This window comes from Orcinus orca, chromosome 14 (assembly GCF_937001465.1).
Source record: "Orcinus orca chromosome 14, mOrcOrc1.1, whole genome shotgun sequence".
Classification (NCBI taxonomy): domain Eukaryota; kingdom Metazoa; phylum Chordata; class Mammalia; order Artiodactyla; family Delphinidae; genus Orcinus; species Orcinus orca.
The window spans coordinates 36,294,477-36,312,524 of NC_064572.1; the positions used below are offsets into that span (position 1 = coordinate 36,294,477).

Genomic DNA, 18,048 nt, shown 5'->3' on the forward strand with positions numbered 1-18,048 from the left:
TTCTGTCTTTATCATGCCGTGATCTTCAAATAGTGGATAGAAGTTCCTGCAGAGGAGGGGTCAGGCTCAGTGACTGAGCTGGGCCTAGTGGAATCACTGAAAACAGATTTCAGGTCTGGATAAGCACGATGGCTAGTGGTCCCAGCTGCCCAGAGATGAAAAGTGCTGCCTTAGGGCCAATGAGCTCCCAGTAGCCCTGGGGCTGAGGAGGGATGCAGAGGAATTTGACCAAGATCCCTTCCCACTGGGTGTCTATAGCACCCTGAAATTCACTCATTAGACAGATGTTCCTTGAACACCCTCTGGGCTCCAGCCCAGGCTCTGGATACAGGATGGACGAGGTAGGAAGTGCCCTTTGTCTTGAAGCTTACATTCTAGTTGGGGTAGTGGGAGGACAACAAAACAAGTAAGAGCTCCGGAGAAAGCAAAGTAGGGTAACGGGATAGAGCGAATGGGGTGGAGCAACGCCAGGCCTCGCGGTCAGGGAGGGTCTCTTTGAGCATGTTGCTTGACCTAGGTGAAAAGGGCAGACCACAAAGACACCCAGGGGAAGGGAATTCCAGGCAGCAGGGACACCACGCAAAGGCCAGGAGGTGGGACCAGCCAGGAAGTCAGGGATGAGAGAGAAGAGAGCAGTGCCAAGGCACAGTGGCCCAGGAGGATGGGGGCGGGGGGCAGGACCAGGTCACACAGGCCGTCTCCTCTCAGGCCAGGGTCCAGGCCCCAAAGGGGAGTGCCATGCTCTCCTGACAGCTGTGTGGAGAAGGAAGCATAGGGGTGCAGAAGCAGACAATCGAAGCCCAATCCGGAGGCCAGTTTAGTCACCTGGCAGACAGAAGATGAGGGTGTGGACGAGAATGGTGACAGTGGAGGTGGTGAGGCATGAAGAAATTTGGCATCTAGGTAGAGTCAATAGAATTGGTTGTCAGCAAGGAAAGGAACCAAGAGTGACTCAGGGCAGCGTGGGGCACCCCGGAGACCGGCCTGGGGAGAAATCAAGAGGCGGATGTAAGCCACGATACTTTTGAATGGGGTACCCACTGAGGGCCTGCCCAGCCACCTGGGGTTAGGAGATGCCCTCTCTGAGTCCAGGAGATGTGGGGCTTAATGCCAGCTCCCCTCAAGGAGTTCATTCTCTCATCCATTCATTCATCCTTCTATCCAGCCAGCCACCCCTTCATTCATCCCCTCGCTCATTAATCCGTTCATTCATTCAACAGTTCTTAAGGAGAGGTCTAGAAGAGGAAGTCCCCTAGTTCTGGGCCTGCTCAGAGCATCCAGGTTTGACCAGGACCGCCTGCAGGGCAGGGGCAGCCGCGCCTTTGCCCAACGCTTTCTGGTGAATTTATCCCATAGAAAGAAACCAAGGGGGCTAGGCCAGCAGTGTCCCATGGCTGAGCCAGCGGGGAGGGCTGTCCACAGCAAACCAGGACTGGAACTCCCAGCTCCCAGCTGGCTGTGTCACCTCAGGTCAGCAGCTCCCCCACCTCAGGTAACCAAGGTATGACTGCTGCTCCCAGACAGAGGTACAGGGGCTGCCTGGCTGTATCCTGAGCTCCTCCAAGAGTCAGAAGCGTAGGCCACCCACTGACCGTGCACAGCGAGTCACAGGAATGGACAGCCAGGACAGCTGCCCTCTGCTGTCCACTCCTCTCCTGGTCAGGACCTGCTCACCACAGAAGGTCAGCAGCACGTGGCTGGCAGGAGCGCCACAGAACCTGAAGAACTTAAGGACCCAGTGGCGTGTAGAGTCAGACGGATGAGGGCTCCCATCCTGGCTCTCCCATTTACTTGGGGCGCAATGGTAGGAAAGCTGCCTGTGTATTTATTTGTTGAGCATCACTTTTTTCACCAGTGAAGTGGGGATAGTAACTGCCTATCTCATCAGGTTATTACAGAGGTTAAACACGCTTGGCTCACGCCAACTTCTCCTTCAGTTGTGACGTCTCAGAAGCTCTTCCTGGCTCCCTGGACTGGAGTGAGATCCCTGCTAGGTCATCCCATTTTCATGTTTGTCACACTGTGTGGCAATTGACAAGACACAGGTGTGTCTTCTATTCTGACTATTATGTTCACCATCATGTCCTCAGAGCCTGACACAGTGCTGAGCATGACACAGATGCTCAGTAAACTGTTGAATGAATGAATGGATTAATGAGCAAGGTGAAGAATGAATGAATGGATGGATGGATGAATGAGTGAATGAATAAATGGATGGACGGATGAATGACTGGGTGGATGGATGAGTGGATGGACGAGTGGACGGATGGACAGGTGGACGGATGGATGAGTGGATGGATGGATGGTGAATGAATAAATGAATGAATGAGTGAGTGAGTGAGAAGCTGCTTCTTCAGCCCTAGCCAAGCTCCAGCTCTCTGGAGAGATGTCTCTCAGGGTCTCATCACCCTGCACCAACCATGCAAGGCACCGGGGCTGGGCTGGGGCTGAGCAAGTACCCCAGCTTGGACCCGATCTGCACCTGATCATTTGGGACTTTGTGTAATTCCACAGTTGGCCAGGAAGCCAGGCCTCAGGAACTGAGCTGGAAAAAACGTTTACAGCTGGGAAACAGCCTCTCCAGCCAGAGCATGTTCCCCAGTCAGACCTGGGCCTAGAGGCAGTTCTGACTGGACAGAGGTCTGGGGCATTGGAGGCCAGCCTGCCCACTGTACAGATGGAGGACCTTAAGCCAGGGAGGGCGGGGATTTCCCTGAGGTCACAGGCCAGTCCTTGCAGTTGCTGGTACTACACGCTGGGTTTCCTGACTCTTGGGCCCTGTGTGGTACGTGCGGGGAGAATTAGGGCAGGAAGCATGGGGACCAGGCCTTCCCAGGGCAGTCTGGGGCCATGAGAACGGACTCCGAGCCTCCTCCAGCAGCCCAGCTCTCACAGGTGACCCGCTGCCTTTCGGAAGCAGCCAGCTCTAAGCAGACAGATGGCCGACGGGCCCCTGGCCCAGCCCTCAAGCCCCGGGCACTAGGCAGGATGTCGCAGCAGCAGCAGCAACAGGAAGCCCTCCGCCTGCCAAGGCCATCAGAGGCCCATCGTCGAGGGAGGAGTGCCAGCTCCAGCCACATGGCTGCCCTGCCCTGCCTCCCGGGGCCTGGCGCTGCTCAGAGGCCAGGAAGACGGTAAGCACAGAGGCAGGGGTTGGCCCCTGCACTGTACAGATCTTGCCTGGGCCCTACTGTTGAAGGTGGTATGACTCAGTGGGGGCACATTCCAGAAAGGGCAACTCCTCCCAGGTTCAGCCACCACCCCTCGCTGCCTGCTTGTCTATGATCAAAGAACTGGGGCTCACATGCTGCCCAGAAGCTGAAGAGTCCACATCAGGCCTTTGCATCTCCCATGGGATCTCTGAGGGTCACAATGAATAATTCTAACAGTAATAGTAATTGCTAATATCTCTTGAGGGTGTACTATGCACTGCACACTAAAAGCTTTTCAAGTACAAATTCAACTCTGGTAAGAACTCTATGAGGCAAGGCTATTATGATCCCATTTTACAGGTGAGAAAATGGAGGCTCAGAGAGGAGATGTAACTTGCCCTAGTCACACAGCTAAGAAATGGCAGAGTCAGGACTCAAACCCAGGCAGCCTGGCCCTAGAGCCCGTGTTTCTTAGGCACCCCACAGTTCTGGCTGGGCACCCAGCTGGTGATTCCTACAAAGCACAGCGCAGAAGGGCCGAGGGACCCCCTACCTTAGGTTCAGGGGTGTGACTTGCCAGATAATGAGGTGCCCATCACAGGCACTCAGCCCCATCCGCACACGGGGGCTGAAGTTCTCCAGGCTGGCAGGGGCCTCCTGCAGCGGGGCCAGGACAAGTCCAGGTGGGCCCTACGAGGTGGATCGAAAGGGCAGTGCTATGGAGGCCAGGCCATGGGTGTCTCTGGGATAAGGCACGGGGACCCTAGAAAAGCAAACACACTGACACACAATATTACACCCTCCAATGCTCACAAGCATGAACTCACAGACATGAGCTTGTGTGTGCACACCCACGTGGACACAGACACACCAGGCCATTCTGAGGAGAAGTAGGACACTATGATGACCACACGACAATTCTGGGCGCCCATAAGGCCACCGGGTTGGGGGCGCTCATCTTGATGCTTGACCCTAGGAAAGTATGAGGACGGCCCGCCCCTCTCTGAGCCTCGGTTTCCCCATCAGTGCAAGGAAGGGGTCGCCTGAGGTCATCTCCAAGGTCTTGGGCTCCGTGCCGCCTGGCCAGTCACCTGTGACTCTCTGTCCCCAGAGCCTGGCAGGGAGCTGTGACTCAGCAGCAAAAAGCCCTGTAGGAGCCCCCTCCCCCGTCCAGCACACACAAAGGGCATCTTGTTACCGAAGCCTGCTAGCAGGAGGGCCGAAAGGGCTGGGGAGGTGAGAGGACAGGATGGAGCCAGTGTCAGGGGGACAGGATGGTGGGGGGGGTGGCATGCGGGGTCTGCCCAGCCAGGGCTGCTGGCCACCACCACACAGTGGGACAAGGTGCTCCCAAGTGGGTGGTCACTTGGAGAGGCTGCCCCCTACCCTGGCCTCTGCACAGCACCCTGTTTATGAAGTTCCCTTTTTAATTTTTAAGTTACAGATCTGAATGAGCTTTGCTCTTCTAGCAGCAGCTGTAGACCTGGAATTTCCCAGCAGTGTGGGGCAAAACCCACAGCCCAGGGCTCCAACTCAGAGCCTCTGAGTCTCTACTCTGCATGGTCTGGGATGTGAGAGCCCTTCGAAGGAGGTCATGGCCCAGTCCCTTTTCCTGTCTGTCAAAGAGAATGCTGAGCTGAGGAGAGCTGGCAGTCACTTCACTCGCAGGTAAGGGCATCTCACTCGCAGGTAAGGGCAGGCATCCTGGAGCCAGACCTGCTGCTACTGGCTCTGCCACTGCCCTGCTGTGGGACTCTGGGCAAACCTCTTACCCTCTCTGGCCTCAGTTTCCCAGTTTATAAAATGGTTCTAAGGGGAGGCAAGAGGGAAATGGACAGAACAATCTCCCTGGAAGTTTCTGGGGAACCATCTTTCTATGTGTGTGTAGAAAAAGACACGAGGCACTCGCTTGGGTCCATGCAAGCGAGGGGATCAGTCTAGAGCACTGTGTGCCTGTGTTGTGTGCCTCTGTGTGTGCGTGTGTGCTTGCACCTGTGTGTGTGCATGCATGTGCACACATGTGAAACATGTGACTGGACAGGCGGGTGTGTCCCCACCATGAATGTGTCCATCCTTCAGGCCACCCAGGCCATGGCCCAGGCAGAGCAGGGCCCAGGGCAAAGGATTTCCGAAGCCGTTATCCTCGGTGCTCAGGGCCCCTTTGGCTACTTGTGACTGATGTGAGAAGTTCAGGTAAGCCGTAAGCTGTGGCTCTGCAGGGCAGACCAGCTCCTTCAGACACCTTCTTCTCCAGGCATCAGGCAGAACTCACTGTCAGCGGCCTGTCTGTCCCAGGACACAGTACAGCCACCTCGCTCTATTGCCAGGGGCACATACGTTGAATCCACATGAATGGTGCCCCCAGAGTTGCACCCACACCATGGCATCCTGAACTTTCACGTGTGGGTATGTCATCTCCCCAGTGCCCATTAAGACACTAGAGATTCCAGAAAAGGGTCTCTGCATGGTCAGGAAAACACACAATAGGCTATTACAAACTGTAAAGTGCTGTGAGAGCTAGTTATTCCATTGGCTCCTCAAAATACCACCCACCTTACAAGGTTCTAATTCCCATTTGACAGATGAAGAAACTGAGGCCCAGAGGAATGAAATAGAAGAGCCAGGACCCAGGTGGCTTGATAAGGAGACATGAATGCCAAGCTTGTGGTCAGAAGTGGACTCGAGAGCCAGACACAGTTTGGGGGTGTGGACAATGACCCCGGAATCCCAGGCTGAACACAGCCACCACAGTGGGCACGGCACTCTCTCTTAGCTGTGGGCTTAGGGGCAGCCAAGGCCCCATTATCAGGCTGAGGAAACCAACCTTGTGTGCAGACGCTCTCTGTGCCAGGGATGTATCCTGGGAGGCCCTGGCACGCAGGGCTTTCTTTCAAGCAGACCAACACTGGGGGCTCAGGTCATAGGTACACCTCACCTGTCCCTCTCTGACCTCGCTGCGTCAGGGGCCAAGAGGATGGTAAATCCCCCAGTGGGCGGATACTTCCCCAGAAAAGGCAAACTGGTGCAGGCTGAATGGGGAGCCTTCTGCCAGTGGAACTGCCCACCGGCAGCCTGAAATGAGGAGCAATTACATGGCCTCTGGGGACTGCACTTGATAAGAAGATCTGCAATTGACTGAGTCCCCACTATGCACGAACACTTTTTATTTTTTTTTTAATTCTTAGTGTCTTCTTTCTTTTAAATAGAGTTTGTCAGAGCAGTTTTAGGCTTACAACAAAATTGAACAGAAAGTACAGAGAGTTCCCATATTTCTTTATACCCCTTGCCCCACATAGATACAACCTCCCCCTCCCCCCCCATCATCATCCCACACCAGAGTGGTACATTTATGGCGATCCATAAACCTACACTGACACACCATTATCACCCAGAGTCCATAGTTTCCATTAGGGTTCAATCTGGGTGTTGTACATTCTATGAGTTTGGACAAATATATAATGATATGTATCTACCAGTATTGTATGCAGAGAAAAGTTTCACTGCCCTAAAAATCCTCTTGCACGGACACTTTAAATTTGTTATTTACTTAGCAAATATTCACTGCCTTTGAAGTGCCAGGCCCTCTCTGTGTACCAGGGAGGCACGGCCCTTGCCGTCACAGAACTAACGGTCTAATGGGGGAGGCCAACCCCAAATAGAGACTCACGCAAGAACCAGTGACCAGGGAGGGCTTCCTGGAGGAGGTGACATTGAGCCCAGACTTTCTGAAGGATGACTAGGAGCTGGCCAGGCAAAAAAGAAGGGAGAAACACTTCAGACAGAGAGAACCTGAGACAGGCAGGAGCAGGCAAAATGGGGCCTGTAATTTCCACAATAGCCTTATGAGATGGGAATGCGTGTCCCATTTTATAATTGAGGAAACTGAAACACTGAAAGGCTGAGTCATCACAGAGCCCACACATCCAGCTGGGGTGCATGACCCAGACCCTACACCACATGCCGTGCCTTTCCAATCCCCAAAGCCCTGCACCTGAGCCCTGAGGCTAAGAAGCAAAGGTGTGGAGGGAGAGGCCATGTCTATTCATGCCTGCAGCCCACACACGTGGAGATGAGTAAGGGCTCTCCTTGCAGGAGAAAGACCCATATGTGCTCTCTTACCAGAGCAATGTGAGGGCCCCTGTGACAGGGCCAGGTGGCCTCTGCAGATGGCTTTGGAGCTGCTCACAAGGTCCAGCGAGGCCTCATTCCTGAGCTGTGGGTGGGTCGGTCACTTCCCTTCTAGCCTGCTTAAAGCATGGAGGCCTCAGCTTCTCATGGACACCAGGATGAGGCCCAGAGATCCTACAAGGACAGCAGTGGGGAAAGCCCAGGGCATGTGGAGAGCTGAGGCCTTCTCCAGGCAAGGCTTCCTGGAGGAGGTGGCCCTGGAGTTGAGCCTTAAGAGCTGAGAGGATTTTGAACAGGCAAAACGGAGCAGAGAAGGGAACTCCAGGCCTGGCACATGGAAGCAAAGGCCCAGCAGTGGGAGCGGCTGCAGCATCAGGGGAATGGTCAGAGGTGCCCAGGGGTTGGGGTGTCCAGTGCTCTCAGAGACCATCAGGGCCTCAGGTCCAGAGCCACCCAAAGCCCCTCATGTCCCAGACCCAGAACTCAGCGGAGGCTGAGGGCACAGTAAGATGTGGCCTTTCCTTCAGCCTGTGTAACTTCACTATGTACAGGGAATGGCGCTGGGCTCCGGACCTGGTGTGGACCTCCCAGCCTTGGTCCCTGCCCTCGTGAAGTGATGGTGTAGCAAAGACAGCAGGGGTTAAGCAAGCATGAAAGCCCGGCAAGCTTACAAAAGGAGAGGTGCCCTTGGTCAGTCCTCCCTTCATCAAGGGCTGGGCACCAGCCATAGGATGGCTGAACTAGCAGATGACAGAGTTTAGAGTCTGCAGCGTTGCGCCCACAGCCTGCGGCATCCCAGAGCACAGGAACAGGGCCAGGAGAAGAGGGAGGGCAAGCAAGGTGAGATGGAAGACCCTTGCCATATCCTTTGCTGACTTCCAGTGCTGGAGGGCCAGAGCCCTGGGAGCCAGACAGCCCACAGCCCAGGCCTCTGGTCAGACCAAGGCTACAGGACATCCAGATCATTCCTCAGAACCCCGATAGGAGCTTTGGCAGACATCAGCCTCCCCGTGCAGTCTCCTAATGACCGCAGCTCTGTCAGATATATTGATGGTCCCGGAACAGAGATATCCACATTTAATTTCCATAAAAGCTTCTTTTGCTTACAAAGGGACCCTCCAAACTGCCCTGGGCTGCCTCTGCTTGCACTTGGAGGGGAGGGGATTCTAGCCCTTTTGAGAGGATGACACTTCAACCTGGGTGGGCAGGAGGAAAGTCTCTGTTCAGCCCCGACTGCTCTCTCCTGTCCTCGCTCTCAGGAGAGCCAAAGGAGGCTTTTGCTGGCCTTCCGGGATCCCAGGCAGGACCCACTGTCCCCTCATCATTCCTGGAACCCAGCTCTACCTGAGTTCTCACTTCCACCCCAATGCCTCAAAGCCTGTGCTCCCTTCTTTGGATGGACACTCAGGTGGGACTCTAAGCTGATCTGCATCCGACTGCACCCCTGCCACTGCCCGTCAGCTTCCCATAGGTCTTTTCAGTAGCTAACAGACCAGTCCAGCCCCAACCTCGTGCCCAGCTCCAGGGCCTAAAATCCCATCTTAAGTCCGTGTCCCAGGTTTCTGCTTATTCAAGAGGCCAATGAGACCCACATGATATGAGACCTGTTCCTAAAACAGGAGTGACCAACAAAAATCATCCTACAAGGCACCTCTAATTCAACAGCATCAGCTTCCTGGAGGACTGTATTGAGAAGGATTCTGATGCTATGCGTGGGCTCAGTGGGAAAGAGTATCTTGATTGATTAGTGATGTCTGCTGTGAGCACACTATGGGAAGAATATGCCACTGGTTTTCCATACCCGGCAAGATTCTTTAGCCATTTTAGGAGATGTAAATATGGGAAGTGCCAGTCCCCAGTCTCATGTCCTGGCAGGTGTGGAATCCCTGCTCTATGTTCATCCTTGGGCTGGACTCTGTGAGGAAAGCCAAGAGGGAGGAAAAGTTCTGCCCTTTGACCCAAGTTGTTGAAGAATGACTGGAAAGTAAGGGGGAAATGAAAGCACTGGATTGGGGCTCCTGAAGTACTCAAAGTTGTCCTGAAGTTTCTGAGGTCAGAGAGACAAAGCAATTTGCCATAGGGTGGTGCAGCCTCCTGAACACACCGGGGCAGCTTCCTGAAGCCACTACGTAACTACCAGAGGCGCTGTGAGCCTCTGTGGGACCCTGAAGAGTCAAGCAGCTACCAGAGCTGAGGGTCAGAGGATGGAAAGAGAGAGAGAGAGAGAGAGAGCAAAACTTGGGCACGAAGGTCAGGAATGCTCCCTGGGTCAGGTGAAATGGGGGCTGGACTTTGAAGGGGGTTAAAATGACAGGGGTGGAGGGCGCGGGGTGGAGGGGAAGACCCTGGGGTGAGGGTTAGAGCCCTGGTCTCCTGACTTGCCATCTGCGCTCCATCTTTTAGGGCAGAGATTCAGGCTGACTTGGTCTAGGATCCCATTTGCTTCCCAACCTCCTTTTCCCCCACATAGGATAGGGACCTCCGGGAGGCTTCCCTGACCACCCAGACTAAAGAAGGTCCCACATACCCCATTATCTCCATCTCAGCACCCTGATTATTATCACAATTCGTAATTCCTCCTTTTATATATCTGTTCAATTTGTTTTGTCTGTCAGTCCCAATGGTCTGAGTCCGACAAGAGTAGAGACTACGTATCTTATTTGCCCTGTCTCCATGTGCTAACCCAGCACAGCAACAGAACTGGTTCAGATTAGGATTGTTCAATGAATAAACCACGACGGGCATGGTCACACACTCAAACATTCACGGGCCCGAGCAAATAACATAACTGAATGAGGTGGACAGGTGTAAGAATCCAGCACAGAGAGTGCCCACCTGGCCCCTCCCCCATGTCATGTTCAGGGCAGGCATCACTCTTTTAAGTAGCGTCTAGTTGACATATGTGCAAATTGCACATAGACACACGGGAATATCCTTCTTGTCCCCAGAGAAATACATATTCCATTTTCCTAGAAAAAATATGCTTTCTGTCCTTTTTTATTTTCCTACTTTTGCTAGAGTTTGAGTAGAGAGAAATATTGCCCTACCTCACGGGAAGACAGTAGGCCAAGTGAGCCGGTATATGGTAACCAACAGTCAGATTCAATATCAGATGGGCCGGGAGTACTCAGAGTGGCTCCCTGGACCAACAGCGTCAGCATCATCTGGGAACGTGTTACAAATGCAAAGTCTCAGGCCTACCCCAGACCCACTGAAACAGAAACTGGGGTGGAGCCCAGCCATCTGAGTTCTAACACACAAGTGATTCTCCTGCACACTCAAGTTTGAGAACCAGGACAATAGGGAGTGGTGGAGACTGTGGTAAACAGAGAGCACATGTCCTGCCCAAAGGGGCCCCCCACTTCTCAGCTTCAGCCCACAGTTGCCACATAGGAATGTGAGCCCAGGGTGGCCAAATCTCCCAATTATCCGAGGAAGTTGAAAGTCCACATTTTCATGGGAAATGTCTTCATTCCTAAGTATTGGCTGTTTTTTTTACCCCACGTAGACCAAACAACTTGTCCACAAGTCGAGGTCAACCCAGGCACAGCCAGAGTATGCTCTGAAGGGTGGAGACTTCTCCCCACAGAGAAAGCCCCAGAAGGACGCTGTGGGGCCACGCTGTCCTGCCTAGATGGGCCTGGCTCTGAAGTCCAGGCCCAGATCCCACACTACCCTGGGAGGCCCCAGCTACTGTGTGGGACTGCTTCTGAGTCCTCAAGTTCTAGACAAGGTCCTTGGCGGCCAGCACTTCTCTAGGTCAGAGGATAAGCAAGATTGGGCGGGTAAAATTATGGGCCCTGATGATCTAGGTCCAAGGCAGGCTGGAGACGGGGACAGACAGTGAGCTCTTCAGAGCATCTATTCCATGCTAAAGGCTCATGGGCATTTTCTCCTTAATATTTGCAACTCCCCCATGAGGCAGGGGTCAGTTTGCACATTTTAAAGAAGAGGAAAGAGGGACTTCCCTGGCGGTCTAGTGGTTAAGACTCCACACTTCCAATGCAAGGGGTGCAGGTTCGATCCCCGGTCGGGGAACAGAAAGATCCCACCTGCCGCACGGCACAGCCAAGAAAATATTTTTAAAAAGAAGAAGAAGAAGAACAAAGAGAGGTTCTGGGAGATTAAGTGACTTGCCCTAGGTCACCCAGCTACAAAGTGAATGAGCCAGGCTGGGAAATGGCCAGGGTTGGCCTGCTGCCCCCAGAGCCTGCCTCCCGGTGTGGCCAGTAAGGGCCACAAGCACCGTCGTGATTCCAGCACTAAGAAAAACCAAACCCAGCAAGCCAGTGCTACCAGTAGAGCTGCAGGAGAGGGTGATGGTGAGGGAAGGGCAGCAAACCTGCACACTGCTTCAGTCTCAGGGGGATCTGGCCCTGAGTGCAAATCTCCACCCCGGAGCTGGAGAACTTTAGGAGCCCGGGCTGGCCCTTGGAGAGGGAACTGGGCCAGGGCTGGCAGGGTTCTGGACTCAGCCAGGTAGCAAGGGCTTGGGCTGCAGCTTGGTCTCACCAACCTTATTCCTGAAGGCCTAGCGGTCAGCACTGGCCCTGGGATGGACCTCTGCGAAACTGTGCGATTGCCAGGGAAGCCAGAAGAAATGGCCCACTCCTGCCCCTGACTCTGACCCCATGGAGTGGGCCCTCCTCTGCACCAGAAGCCCCCAGAACGTCTGGGCTAGCTCAGGCCTCTGTCCCCGAGCTCCAAAGCTCATGAGAACTGCCACAGGCCGGGCCCAGAGTGCCCTCCCCACACTGCGGGCTCACCCAGCCCGGGCCCTGGTCAGACTCCGCTCCGCTCTGCTCTCGCCAGGCATGAGTCAGCGCCAGGAGCCTGCGTGTGGCCACAGCTGGCTGGACTCTGAGGCCAGCCAGGCCAGGCCCTGGAGGTCTGCTGGGGCCCTGGGGCCTCACTAATGGGAAGAGATGGCCCCGAATGACCCACAGGATCACACAAGGGAAAGGAAAAAGGCCCAAGTAGAGAAACGAAGCACAAAGCAAGAATCTCAAACCTTAAAGCGGCAGAGGCAGATTCAGTGTCAGAAAAACCATCACACAACACACACACACACAGGCCACCAGCCTTGACATGGACACACACTCTCGCGTATCCCGCACTCCAGACATACACTGCACGCATACACATCCCACATATACACACCCTCACAGTGTCCAGGCGTCAGCAGCATACACCAGACATACACATAAAGGAGAAACCACACCGACACACACACAGGCATTCCCAGAGGGTGAGCCCACACAGGGAAATCAACCCCACAGCAGATGCTCACATGCCTGTCTGCGGCGTATGGCTTTTGTCAAACCCAAGAGAATCAGACTCACAACCCTCAGCACACGTGTACAGATAGGCTTGGGGACATCGGGTCACACTCGCTTCCTCTAACGGACACGATGTTTGAGAGGTCCTCAAGGCCAGCCTGGCAACTGGGGTCCCAGGCACCCCATTCCACGCCCGCTGGTGGAACCGCCCGCCCCTGCCCACCCCAGCCAGCCCGGCTTCTGCGCCCGCCAGGAGGTCGCGGAGCCGAGCGCGGCCAGGAAGTCAGCCCGGAGTGACAGCTCCCCCACGCTGTTTGTTTATTCATGACTCATTCGACTCCACAGACTGGCTCTTCTTTCTTTTCGGGAGGAGGGGAGAGAGGAGCGGGAAGGAGGGAGGCGGGAGCGAGGGAGGGGGACGGGAAGGGGGGCGAACCAGACTCCACAATAAACAATGAGGCAGCTGAGCCGGCGGGCGAGGGAGGCGGCGCGGGCCGGGGCCGGGGAAAAGGCGCCCCCCGACCCGCCGCCCGGGCTCTGCGCGCGGGAGCCCCGCTCCGCCTGCTCCGCCCGGTCCATCCCATCCCATCCCATGCCGGCGCGGCTCGCCCCCACCTCCAGGCGACCGGGCAGGAGCAGCCGTAATTGGATCCGCGCCGCCTCCTCTCAGCTCCCCGCCCCCAATCGGGGAGCCGGATAAATGCCGGGTACCTTGGCAAAACAGTTGGATCCAAACCTATTATTTGGCTAATGGGCTTCCCTCGTGCGGCTCCGCAACACCCCGCAGGCTCCCCCCTCCCCCATTTCCCAGAGCCTTTCCCCGCGCCCCTCCTCGCCCGCCGCCTCCCCGCCCCGCTCCCGGAGGGGCTCGGCCGGGGCTCCGGATAACTGGAGGAAGCGCGGGGCCGAGGCTTCAAGGGCCTCATTGTTCTGCCTCGAGGGGCACATTGAAAATGCTCCAGGATTTGCTTCCTGTGAAAACAGCCTGGGAGGGAGGGGGCGATGCACGGTGGAAAGACATTATCCTCCTGGAAGCTGCCCAGATTACACAGGGAGAAAAGGCTTGTTTTGATTGTTGCTGGCTCTTTCTTTCCTTCTTTCTTTCTTCCTTCCTTCTTCTTTCTTTCTTTTCCCTTTTGGCCCTCCCCGCCTTTTACTACCCTCCCCGGACCCAACATGAATCTTGACGTCTGTTGAGCAAGTTGGAAACATGGGGCTGTTTTCTGCATAAAGAAGGCGGTGAGCCGGCAGCGCCAGATATAAAGTCTGATTCAGAGAAATTCTAAAGAACGCAGGGGCGATGAGGTGGGCAAATCCAAGAAACTCATTTCCCCAGCATGCCCCTCTGAGTCACATCTTGCACCATGAGGGGAAAACACATCACGCCACAATATGTCACATGCCTGCTGCAGAGGACTGGGCCTGGTGGGGGATGTACAGCTCCTCCTTCCTCAGTCTGGGTCAGCACGGCGGGTCCCACTCAGGGCCAAGGTCAGCTGGGAGGAGGCAGGGTCAGCCCCACCACGGGCTGTCCAAAACCCTGCTCCTCCCCTTTCTACCTGAAGGACCTTGAACATAAATAACAGTAACAGGGAACGCTCAATAGCACCTACTGTGTGTTGGGCTCTGTTCTGTGTGTTTTCCATACATAATCTCATCTAATCCTCACCACACCCCTATAAGGCAGGTGCTTTTATTATCCCTACTTCCAGATGGGGAAGCTGAGTCCAGAAAGGTTCAGGAACTGCCTGATGTCCAGTGGCTAGTAAGACGGGGGCCACCCAGCAGGTTAGCTCTCAAGTTTGTGATCTCGGCCCCTGTGTGACTCTTCTGAACCTCACACTTCTCATCAGGAAATGGAGATAATGACCCTGACCTCATGAGGGGGTGGGAGGATGCATTCAGAAAATGCAGGCAGTGTTCAGGACCACACTGAGTACTAACTCCTTTTCATACTGCCATTATTTTCATGTAAACTAGGGACAAATAAGGACAGTTCCTTCCTAACTCCTAGGCTCGTCAGGAAGGGTAGTAAGAGACTGATTAAAGGAGCCGTCCTAGCACAGTGCCTGGCCCTTAACAGATGCCCATGAATATTTGTGTTCATCTCCTTCCTTTTCCCATCACTTCTCAACCAACCTAGTCGATTCTTCTTGTCTAAAACTCTAAACTCTAAAACTCTTCCCACGGAACCATCCATCAGGGTAACCATACAGGCACCTCTTCCCTTATCCTTACCCCGTACCACCCATCCATGTGGAATTTTCCACAGACCCAGAGCCCTTGACTAACCTGGGCCTACCCTGACCACCATACTTTCCATCTCAACACACTCCCCCCAGCCCCCTGCCCCACTCCACCTGCAGGACTACTGCTCCATCTCACAGTGCCCTGCTGCTTCTTTTTTCCAGAGCCTCATCACATACTCTAAAATGTACTTCTTGTCATGTTTTCTTTCTGTCCACCACCCCACCACCCCAGCTAGAATGTAAGCTCCCTAAGAGCAGGGGACATCCTTTTGTTCACTGATGTATCCCAACCATCCCCATCTCATAGAAACCCTCTGTATGTATTTGTGGAATGAATGAATGGGCCTTCACACGGACTACTCCCTCTTTTGGAGTTCTCTTCCCCCTTTCCCACCCCCCTGCCTTTGTTCCCCAGGGAAACTCCTACTCATCCTCCAGGTCCCCGCCTCTCTCAGTCCTTGCTGCGGGCTTCTTTGCCCCACATCCTTGGTCAGGGCCCACAGTGCACCTCCTTTCCCCTCACTGCTCTGTGCCCCACCAGGCCTGACCCACCTTCCTTACCACACCTCCTCTCTGCCCCTTCTGGAACTCACTTCCTTTAAGAAGTAGGTCCACTTCTTCTTGTGAGCGCAAAAAGTATTCACAAGGACACTTCCCTCTGTCCTTGGCCTTGTGATGGAAACCTTGCAACTGCCATGCCCTCGGTCCTCCCCGGGGAGGCGGTTCCTGTTTCCACATCTCACTTCCTTGAGTAGTCCCCAAGGTCCCCACATCCCCTTCACGTCCCCAGGGGTATTTCCATGATTCCATCAACCTCACGTGATGGGGTTTTCTCCTTTGAGATTCATGCCATCCAACTCTGCTACCTTGCCCCTCTCTTCCTGCCTCTCAGCCTCCACCTTCCCGGTCACCCTTGAGTGCCTCCTTGCCCACCTGCCCCAGATCACTGTCTCTCCTTTCCCTGCCAAGGCCTGCCATCAGCCCAATGATGGTCTTCGACATCTGTTTAAGTGACATCCAACACCTGGGCTCTCCAGAGCTTCAGCTCCCCCTCCCCAGGGACCTTCTCCCCTATTCAAGCCGAGCCCCCAATCCCATGACCCCCTGGCCATCACCCAGAACTGCTGCTCTTCCATTTTAACCTCAACATCCCTTTCCTTCTGCCCACATTCTCTAGCTGCTCCAGTGGTTCGGTCAATCGGATGGCCCTCTCACCAGCACCCTTGCTTCCTTTGTACGCCACCATTCCCTTCATCGGTGCAACTTAACATCACCCAGGGCCAACCCCAGTGAACTTCACGCTCAGGCTGGTGAGAACCCAAAGCAGGAAGATTTGGGATCCATGTCAGTTGCAAGGTCTCCAGCCTCACCTGAACCCTCGATGTCACCCCAAAGTCCTCTGGCCTGCCTTGGCCAGCGTCCCATTTCCATTTCCCTCACCAATTCTTTGCCTCACTGACCTTCACCCCTCTTCTCATGACCCCTGTCCCTTCTGCCCACCTCAGTTCCTGGAGATGCCTCATCAAATCCATTAAGGCCTTCAGGTGTGACCTGCTGCCCCTGTTGCACATCCAATCACAATCCCCACGCCCATCCTGATCACAACTCTGTCCAGAATCAGAGGGAAAGGACGGTCCCCCTTCTGTCTGACAGGCCACCCTTCCAATTGTGTGCTGGGCCACCCACTCTGGACCCTCCATCAATGACCCCATCTCTCCTGGGCCTCCAGGACCTCCCTCTATTAAGACTTCCTCCTTCTACCAAGCCTCCAGATGTGCTCAGGGCTCTTCCACCCAACGAAACCCTCCCAGATTCTCATTCTCCCTGGTGGGCCTTTTTTGGTCCTTTTCTCACCAGCGACTCTGCTGCAGTCACCTCAGTTACCCACGCTCACTCTTGCAGCCCTGCCTCACTTGGCCTGCGTGATGTCACTTTTTCGGCTGGCCTCCTGCCTCTCTATCATCTCTTCATCTCCCGGGGCGCTCCCTTCCTCCACCCACCCCCTAAAGTGCAGGGTCCGCAGGGAGGGACCCACTCCTCCCTCTACTGTGTCTGCCTGAGCCACCTCACCACTCCTGCCGTTCCCACCACTGCCGTATGCTCATCAGTCTACATCTCCGTGTCTAGCTCAGGCCTCTCTCCTGACCTCCAGTCCCTGGGTTTCCAGCTGCCTCCTGGGATTCTGTCATCACCCTAACACTTCCTGGGCACCTAAAAGTCACCATGTCTCAACCTGAGATCAGTCTTGAGTCTCTAAGTGTGCCCCGCCCCCTGAATTCCTTGTGGCTTGGGTTGCAACACCGCTCAACCCCTGATAAGGCCAGCCTTGAGTCCAACCCATCCCTCATCCCACACAGCCAATCAGTCGCTAGGTCCCGACAACCTGCCCTCCTAAATGTTTCTCAACTCATCCCTCTCCCCGTGTCCCCACTACCACCGCCCAAGGTCAAGCCCTCATCCTCTCTTCCTGGGTGATTGCAACAGTCTCCCCAGCCTCCTGCCTTGGCTCCCTCTGAGTCAGCTGCCACACTCCTGCCAGGGCCATCGTTTAAAACACAAATCCAAACAAGCCGCCCTCCACCTTAAAACACCTGTAGGATGAACTCAAACTGCTAAGGAGGACGGGGCAGGCACCAGACCTTGTCCCCTTCCCAATCCCTCCATTGTCCTCTGCCTTCACTCTTGAGCTGGGCTGTGTGTTAGTTATCACAGAGTAAAGCCGTAATCACTTTACACAGCTTCATGGCTCCCTGGTTTTGTTCACGCCGCTGGATCTGCTGACAGCAAGCACCCTGCCCCATTTGCAGGCGACTTAGTTCTCTCTTGTCTTTCAAGACTCATCTCAGGTGCCTCCTCTTCCAGGAAGCCTTCTCTCACTACCCCTCCTCTGTTTAAGGTTAGAGGCTCTGCTCTGGATGTAGGATTATTCTGTTAGAAGTACCTGTTTAGCTGGCCCTCTTCTCCATAAGTTATGAGTCTTTCTTGATACCTCAGCGCCCAGAGCCTATTAAGTGCTCACAGAGGGTAAATGGAGATGAGGATGATGCCGGGCACACAGTGGGTACCCAGCTGATGCCCCAGGCAGAGGCTAAGGGAAGCTCCTCCCTCCGGCCTTTGAAAATATTAAAAATGTCATATTGTCTTTCTTAGATTGGCCATCCTTTCCACTGCGGGGCCAGGGGGTGGGTTGGTAAGTCAGGAGACACCATCTCTGCTTTTGAAATATAAGTAATATATAAT

The 18,048-nt window shown here is 54.7% G+C and overlaps 2 long non-coding RNA genes across 5 annotated transcripts in view; one reads left to right on the top strand and one right to left on the bottom strand.

Annotated features, from left to right (window-relative positions):
- The window catches only part of LOC117202547 (uncharacterized), a 213,345-nt gene that overhangs the window by 129,528 nt on the left and 65,769 nt on the right, over positions 1–18,048 (bottom strand). The window lies entirely within an intron of this gene.
- On the top strand, positions 2,873–16,098 carry LOC117202549 (uncharacterized). Its single transcript, XR_004484976.2, has 3 exons — positions 2,873–3,134; positions 4,597–4,820; positions 15,986–16,098. It is a non-coding gene; the product is annotated as an uncharacterized LOC117202549 (long non-coding RNA).